Source organism: Pinus tabuliformis, chromosome 2_1, assembly GCF_031772625.1.
Source record: "Pinus tabuliformis cultivar Carrire ecotype Pingquan chromosome 2_1, CPIR1, whole genome shotgun sequence".
NCBI lineage: Eukaryota > Viridiplantae > Streptophyta > Pinopsida > Pinales > Pinaceae > Pinus > Pinus tabuliformis.
In genome coordinates, this window is record NC_142299.1 from 652,859,079 (window position 1) to 652,867,293 (window position 8,215).

General features: G+C 37.0%; 1 long non-coding RNA gene across 1 annotated transcript; it reads right to left on the reverse strand.

Annotated features, from left to right (window-relative positions):
* Positions 1 to 742: 742 nt before the first annotated feature.
* On the reverse strand, positions 743 to 4,643 carry LOC149202273 (uncharacterized). The gene is made up of 7 exons (XR_016253893.1): positions 4,569 to 4,643; positions 3,615 to 3,802; positions 3,421 to 3,494; positions 3,230 to 3,273; positions 3,036 to 3,109; positions 2,212 to 2,281; positions 743 to 1,154 (listed from the first exon to the last, which is right to left on the reverse strand). It is a non-coding gene; the product is annotated as an uncharacterized LOC149202273 (long non-coding RNA).
* Positions 4,644 to 8,215: the final 3,572 nt, after the last annotated feature.

Below are 8,215 nucleotides of genomic sequence, written 5' to 3' on the forward strand. Positions count from 1 at the left end.
AAAACTAGACGAGTCTACTTCTGCATATATGTTATCGGCACCTCATCAGCTTACAAGCTCCTAATTGATAATATAATGTACAAAAAATTAAGCAATTAAATTTCCCATCAATTCATTGCATCATTAGATAGTTCGGTAATAACTTAATTAAACAAGGATGGCTGCGAAGCAGCTAGTCCTTGCACATAGTTCTATCTAGCCGCCTTTGAATTCGTATAGCAGCACTATATGCCGACAGTTTCCGAACTAGATCAGGAGATTCAGAGTTGATGTTTGAACGCAAATAAGCAGCTTGGCTTTCAACCAGGTTTTCTTCCCGGAAATCTCAAGCCTAACATTTCTTTAGGCTTCTTTAAGAAGTGCTAGCAAGAGCTAAGAGCAAAATGCAGCTTCTGTATACCAGAAGTTTTAAACAGGAAAGAAAAGACAATCTGAGGATAAAAAGGCATGTTTGCAAGGCAGAAGAAATGTATTCTTGCAAATAGGCTCGTTTCAATTTAATTTAAACTTGCTAACATTTCACAATTAGAAATCATAATAAGACAATTCATTACCCTGGACAGCTACAGGAAACTAATTTCACTATTTACAAGATTTCTCCCCAGTAAGAAACTCTTCATGCTATAGCAGGAGATATAGTGGAGTAAGTTACTCCCCGCAGATTTGAAGTAGTTCTCAGAAAGAGAGAGTAGACTAGTTCACCAGTTTCAGTAATACATAAATCACACAATTGTAATATATATAGTCACATGAACAAGTTTCAGTAATACATAAACACGATTCAAGATACACCAGTTTATGTTGCTAGCCCAAAATGACACAACTGCAATAGAAATAGTGACATGAGAATACAAGACAAGCACGAATGCTAACAATTAGGACATTAGTGCCGCAGTCGAGCAGAGACGATATAAGCATAAAAAATGCGAGTTGCAGCACCATGGCAGACCCAAATGCATATTTGAAGCATCCGTCGTACACCTGTAACAGATAAGGAAGCGGGGAAATAAGACATGTGAAGAATACAAGACAAGCACGAATGCTAACAATTAGGACATTAGTGCCGCAGTCGAGCGGAGACGATAGAAGCATAAAAATGCGAGTTGCAGCACGATGGCGGACCTAAATGCATATTTGAAGCATCCGTCGTACACCTGTAACAGAGAAGGAAGCGGGGAAATAAGACAATGCATAAGATGATGCAAAAGAGATGTTATTGTTTTTTTGGTTTCTTTTTTCTTTGTCTTTCGACTTTTACGATGTCAATAATCAGAAGAGTCATGAGAATAAGTGCTAAGAGAAACAATGCTGTGAGTTCAGTAAGTTGGCTTATGCTAATGGATTCCATGTTATGTGAAGCGGGGAGGTGTATGTGAATATCCAGGTGCAGAAGAGGCCAATTTATACAAAAGTTCAACGTGTTTGTAAGGTGGTTTTAAGTGTGAATGGAGCTAAAATACTTGAGGCTCGGATGGAGCAGGGCAGAATTTAATGGTCGGCATAAAATGAAAAGCTTACGTTAAGTGAGCAATCAGTGCAATTAAGTGGTCGATATGACATGGGGAGCAAATGGCATATGGAATGATGTATGTGGCGGCAGAAGTAAATGCGAAATTAGGTGATGTATCTGACGTCGGGCAATCTTGGTGGTAGATTGGGTCCGACAGGAAATCTATGTCAATATCTAGGTGCAGAAATCTTGAAGATCAGATTGGAGGAGGCCAGTATTTAATGATGGGCATAAAACGAAGACCTTACGTTAAGTGAGCGATCGGTGCAATTAGGTGATCGATCTGACATGGGGAGCAAATGGCATATGGAATGATGGATGTGGAGGCAGTAGTAAATGCAAAATTAGGTGCCCCTTTGAGTCTGTGAAGACAAGAGCCAAGATTACAAAACGAAGGCAGAGTACATCAGCTGAACTTAGGGATACAAACTGTCAGAAACCTAGTCTTTATACTCATTAAGCAACAGGTTTCATGTCCTTGTTGCTTACTCTATACTGGAAGGTATTACTCTGGGAAAGAAAAGTAAAATTATTGATCAAATAGATCCAAGTATGCACTATGTGCTTTGAATAGGCAACCCCTGTTGACATCAAGGGATAATAAAAGTAACACAAATCAATTTAACTGCATGTGCAAAAACAATGTGAAGCTGGAAAAGACACAATGCTTGTGCAACAACTTTCGACATGTAACTTCTTACCAAACAAATTGCCATCTGGACTCCACACAACACGGTTGACAGATACACCCGGTTCCTTAACAAGTGCTGCCTGCAGTCCCAGTGCAAAAGATTAAATTGATTGCATCATACATACAATGCAAGTTGAACAAAAAATCCAAACTAAAACTCTCATATGGACAACACAAATTATGTTTATAGCTGTATCTTCCTAATAAAGACATGATATGAGTTCTATTTGCATTCAGTAAGCTTGATACGGATAGATGAGCATGATACAGAAGCTTAACCCTACAGAAACCTAGTCTTTATCATACCTGTATAGCTCGTATGTTAAGTATGCGTATGCTATTACTCTGGGAAAGAAAAGTAAAATTATTGATCAAATACCTCCAAGTGCTGTCGTACATCTTCACCACCATTGTAGGTGTAAGTATGCACTATGTGCTTTGAATAGGCAACCCCTGTTGACATCAAGGGATAATAAAAGTAACACAGATCAATTTAACTGCATGTGCAAAAACAATGCGAAACTGGAAAAGACACAATGCTTGTGCAACAGCTTTCAACATGTAACTTCTTACCAAACAAATTGCCATCTGAACAAAAAATCCAAACTAAAACTCTCATATGGACAGCACAAATTATGTTTATAGCTGTATCTTCCTAATAAATACATGATATGGGTTCTATTCGCATTCAGTAAGCTTGATACGGATAGATGAGCATGATACAGAAGCTTAACCCTACAGAAACCTAGTCTTTATCATACCTGCATAGCTCGTATGTTAAGTATGCGTATGCTATTACTCTGGGAAAGAAAAGTAAAATTATTGATCAAATACCTCCAAGTGCTGTCGTACATCTCCACCACCATTATAGGTGTAAGTATGCACTATGTGCTTTGAATAGGCAACCCCTGTTGACATCAAGGGATAATAAAAGTAACACAAATCAATTTAACTGCATGTGCAAAAACAATGTAAAGCTGGAAAAGACACAATGCTTGTGCAACAGCTTTCAACATGTAACTTCTTACCAAACAAATTGCCATCTGGACTCCACACAACACGGTTGTCATACCTGTAGAGATTGGTGTATTCAATGGGTTTAGTTCAATATGCTTATACCTAGTATACTCATTAAGCAACAGGTTTCATGTCCTTGTTGCTTACTCTATACTGGAAGCTATTACTCTGGCAAAGAAAAGTAAAATTATTGATCAAATACCTCCAAGTGCTGTCGTACATCTCCACCACCATTATAGGTGTAAGTATGCACTATGTGCTTTGAATAGGCAACCCCTGTTGACATCAAGGGATAATAAAAGTAACACAAATCAATTTAACTGCATGTGCAAAAACAATGTGAAGCTGGAAAAGACACAATGCTTGTGCAACAGCTTTCAACATGTAACTTCTTACCAAACAAATTTCCATCTGGACTCCAGACAACACGGTCATACCTGTATAGCTCGTATGTTAAGTATGTGTATGCTATTACTCTGGGAAAGAAAAGTAAAATTATTGATCAAATACCTCCAAGTGCTGTCGTACATCTCCACCACCATTATAGGTGTAAGTATGCACTATGTGCTTTGAATAGGCAACCCCTGTTGACATCAAGGGATAATAAAAGTAACACAAATCAATTTAACTGCATGTGCAAAAACAATGTGAAACTGGAAAAGACACAATGCTTGTGCAACAGCTTTGAACATGTAACTTCTTACCAAACAAATTGCCATCTGAACAAAAAATCCAAACTAAAACTCTCATATGGACAGCACAAATTATGTTTATAGCTGTATCTTCCTAATAAATACATGATATGGGTTCTATTCGCATTCAGTAAGCTTGATACGGATAGATGAGCATGATACAGAAGTTTAACCCTACAGAAACCTAGTCTTTATCATACCTGTATAGCTCGTATGTTAAGTATGCGTATGCTATTACTCTGGGAAAGAAAAGTAAAATTATTGATCAAATACCTCCAAGTGATGTTGTACATCTCCACCACCATTATAGGTGTAAGTATGCACTATGTGCTTTGAATAGGCAACCCCTGTTGACATCAAGGGATAATAAAAGTAACACAAATCAATTTAACTGCATGTGCAAAAACAATGTAAAGCTGGAAAAGACACAATGCTTGTGCAACCGCTTTCAACATGTAACTTCTTACCAAACAAATTGCCATCTGGACTCCACACAACACGGTTGTCATACCTGTAGAGATTGGTGTATTCAATGGGTTTAGTTCAATATGCTTATACCTAGTATACTCATTAAGCAACAGGTTTCATGTCCTTGTTGCTTACTCTATACTGGAAGCTATTACTCTGGGAAAGAAAAGTAAAATTATTGATCAAATACCTCCAAGTGTTGTCGTACATCTCCACCACCATTATAGGTGTAAGTATGCACTATGTGCTTTGAATAGGCAACCCCTGTTGACATCAAGGGATAATAAAAGTAACACAAATCAATTTAACTGCATGTGCAAAAACAATTTGAAGCTGGAAAAGACACAATGCTTGTGCAACAGCTTTCAACATGTAACTTCTTACCAAAAAAATTGCCATCTGGACTCCAGACAACACGGTTGACAGATACACCCGGTTCCTTTCGCATTCAGTAAGCTTGATACGGATAGATAAGCATGATACAGAAGCTTAACCCTACTATAGCTAGCCACATGTCACTATGAATGCCATTGATTAACTTATACGACATACAGGATAAGGTCACAGTAATGTAAATGAATATGATAGCTTAACCAAGTGACTTGATTCACGTAATTTGATATCGTTACATGAGAAGAGATGATATAGGAGCTATATCCATTGATTTAATTAGACAATAATCGTGACAAGATAGGATAGCACTGGTTATAAGCTCATATTGGACATTCATTACTTATGATGCATTATGATTATGGATTCCTTATAGGTGATAGGTAGAAACAGGCAGCAAGCAGCACATACCTTAATGACACAGAGCTATATAGCTATGAACAGCGAGGTATAACAAGAGATTTTCTAGCTTACCTCACCTCCGTGGGCTATGGCTGGTTCAAGATACTAGTATGTTTCAACCAAACTCATTGCTCATATAAAACACGTATTCTCCATATAGAGATGATATCATGACATAACAGCTACTATTCCACCTTAAACGTAGCTGGCAGAAAAACCTGTGAACCTTTCTGGCAATATCAAAAGCACTACCCGAATCAGTTCATTTGCCATGGATGGTGTAATATGCACTGCCCTTTGTGAAAATAGAGGGAGCGGAAAATTATGATTAAACCTCGGGGTACATAATATTTTTACTAAATCATAAAAAGGGGATTTCACTTCACGCAATGGTTCAGTCATACGAGAATGATATCTGCTTTATATCAAAATTAGTAAGTATAAAGACAGCGATCCAAAATATGGAATCTTCAAGAGGATTACTATCACCTTGAAATATAGATGTAAGTAGTTTTTGAAATTTCGAAAACTTTCTGAAAATCTTTGATCCCTTAAAAACATTATGTGCTTCATAGAGTGCAGGCGTTATCAGCATGTTAACCCTCCGGTGATACTTTGTAAAAGCCCTCACAGGGTGATACTTTGTAAAAGCCCTCACAGGTTCCGGCTTCTGTAGCTGACGTGAGGCAGAATATGATTAAAATCTGCCCTGAAGTTAACTCTGAACAAGCTTACACTCTTGAATTTTGGTTAATCTATACATACATTGTTCTGTCAAGCTCAGGTTTTGAAGATTGGATTGTATGAATTGCTGTACATTGAATTGGACTATTCATTCTGCTCACTACAGTGTTACAATTATTGACACAGTGTACCAGAAAATACATAGAGCAAAGGAACTACAACAATATGTGAGCTGTTTGTATCAAGAAGACAAGAATTAATTGGCCAATGCTTTCATGGCATACCTTTATGTTCAATACTGCTGCCCATGATAGGCATTAACCAGTGTTTGGATTGGGTCAAAACTGTGTAATGAGCGGGTTGATCAACAGACCCGCTTGACCAACATAGTCCCTCTCATGTGTGTTGAGAAGATGTAATAAATAGGCGTTGAATACGAATAAGAGAGGGGTGTTACCATTAGTATTTGATACTGTACTTCAATGATTGAACTAAAGGATACATAAGAGGTATATGACAGAAAATGCAGTTGGTATTAAGTACCCAACCTTGAACCTTAAGCTCAAAACTCTTTGCTGATCTAATTGAAATTCATAGCCTTCATTCAGCCCTCTCCAAAGTATTTGATAGAAAGCAGTCAGCATAGTCATTCAGATCAAACAGTAGTAAAAAAAATGTTTCAAGTGGATATTAAGTCAATTCAACTGATACAAGAGTTCAAAATATTAGTAGCCCGCTTCATTTTCATTGAGTTGCCAATAGTTACAACAACATTTTCCAGTTGCAGGATCAGATCAATCTCTATTTTTACCTAGCTTTACATGCTATTTCTCAAGGGCGGAATGACCTTTTGTGCTTTTCAGGCATGCAGATATAAATTAGAACATCACCTGTAATTTTTTTCTCCTTTTCCAAAAAAGCCTTGTCTTCCTCAACAAAAAGAGGATATACTCCTGCCGTTAAACAATAAGGAGCTTTGTTTCTTTTCATTCCAGTAGAAAATAAATGCCCAAAGGAAGAGTAACTACAGGTATAACAGTAGCATGAAGATGGTAATCCGAACCATCAAAACATTCATCAGAGTTGTTTATTTTCAGCCCAACAGAAACTAAAATGCCCAGAAGAAGAGTTCTTATGTTCAAATAATAATAAAGACAGATATAACAATACCATGAAGATGGTATTCCAAGCTTCCAGCAGATATGAACTCGTAGACCAGAGAAAGTCACATCCTACAGAGGATAAAATGTGTCAATCTGTACGCACAATGACATCCGAACTATCCAACAGGAAGCTGCTGTGTACATGGAAATCTCGCAAACTGTATGTAACGTCGGCAACGTCTTCGAGATACTTTTCATACGTGAGTCCTGTTAAGGATGGACACAGTTCGAGCAGTAAACTGTCCTTTAGGATGCATTTGTATTGAACATTTGCGTCGGTTTGGATTGTGCAATTTAATTGCAAACTGCGTCGATATGTAGTTAGATGTTTGCAGTTTGAAACAGAAAGTGCCACCAACTAGTGTTCATTTGTAAGCTCTAAGCAGGAAAAGTTTCTAAGTTGATCTCCAAGGTTAGCGATATATAGCGAGAAGTTATTTTATGAAAGGAGGGAGAATGGTGAACTAGTCATAGAATTGCATAACTTAGGTTAGATAGATACTTTTCGGGAGAATTTAAATCATGACTTATTGTTTAATTTTACTTTTTATTTCAGTGATGGTTTCAATTAATCGTTATGTCAACAAAGGATTGTTGAAGTATAATGTTGGGATGAAATTTCAGATATGATCGTATAAGGATAATGATGCACATGTGGTTCTTATTTATATATTTGTTATGATAATGATGTTGTATGCTTATGATGAATATGATATGCGTAGGGATTATGATGTTATGATATGAGGTATATTGACATCTGGTTCACTTATTATGTGATGATATGCCTTTGATGTTCATATGTTGATATTGTAACTCATGAGGATATTATGATGTGAAGCATGTGGTAATTGCAAGTAGATTTTATAGAATGGGAATGTGGTGATTAACAATGATGTTATGTTATCATGATGACATGCAAGAGTTGGCATGTAGATTATTTTCTATGATACTATGAGAGCAATTGTTACAGATTATAACAAAGGGTTCTGTATGTATGTTTGCTATAGTGAGCATTCCTTTAACCTGGTCCATGTTTCAGTACAAGCCTAGCGTTAGATATTGTAATAAAAATACTAAGAGGATGTTAAATGAACGTGCGTAATTTAGGAGAACAGGAAATAAAGATTTATAATATATATTCTGTGGAGTATGAGAGGACCTTTGTTGTTGAGGCAGGTAGTTTTCTCAGGTCTGCAAG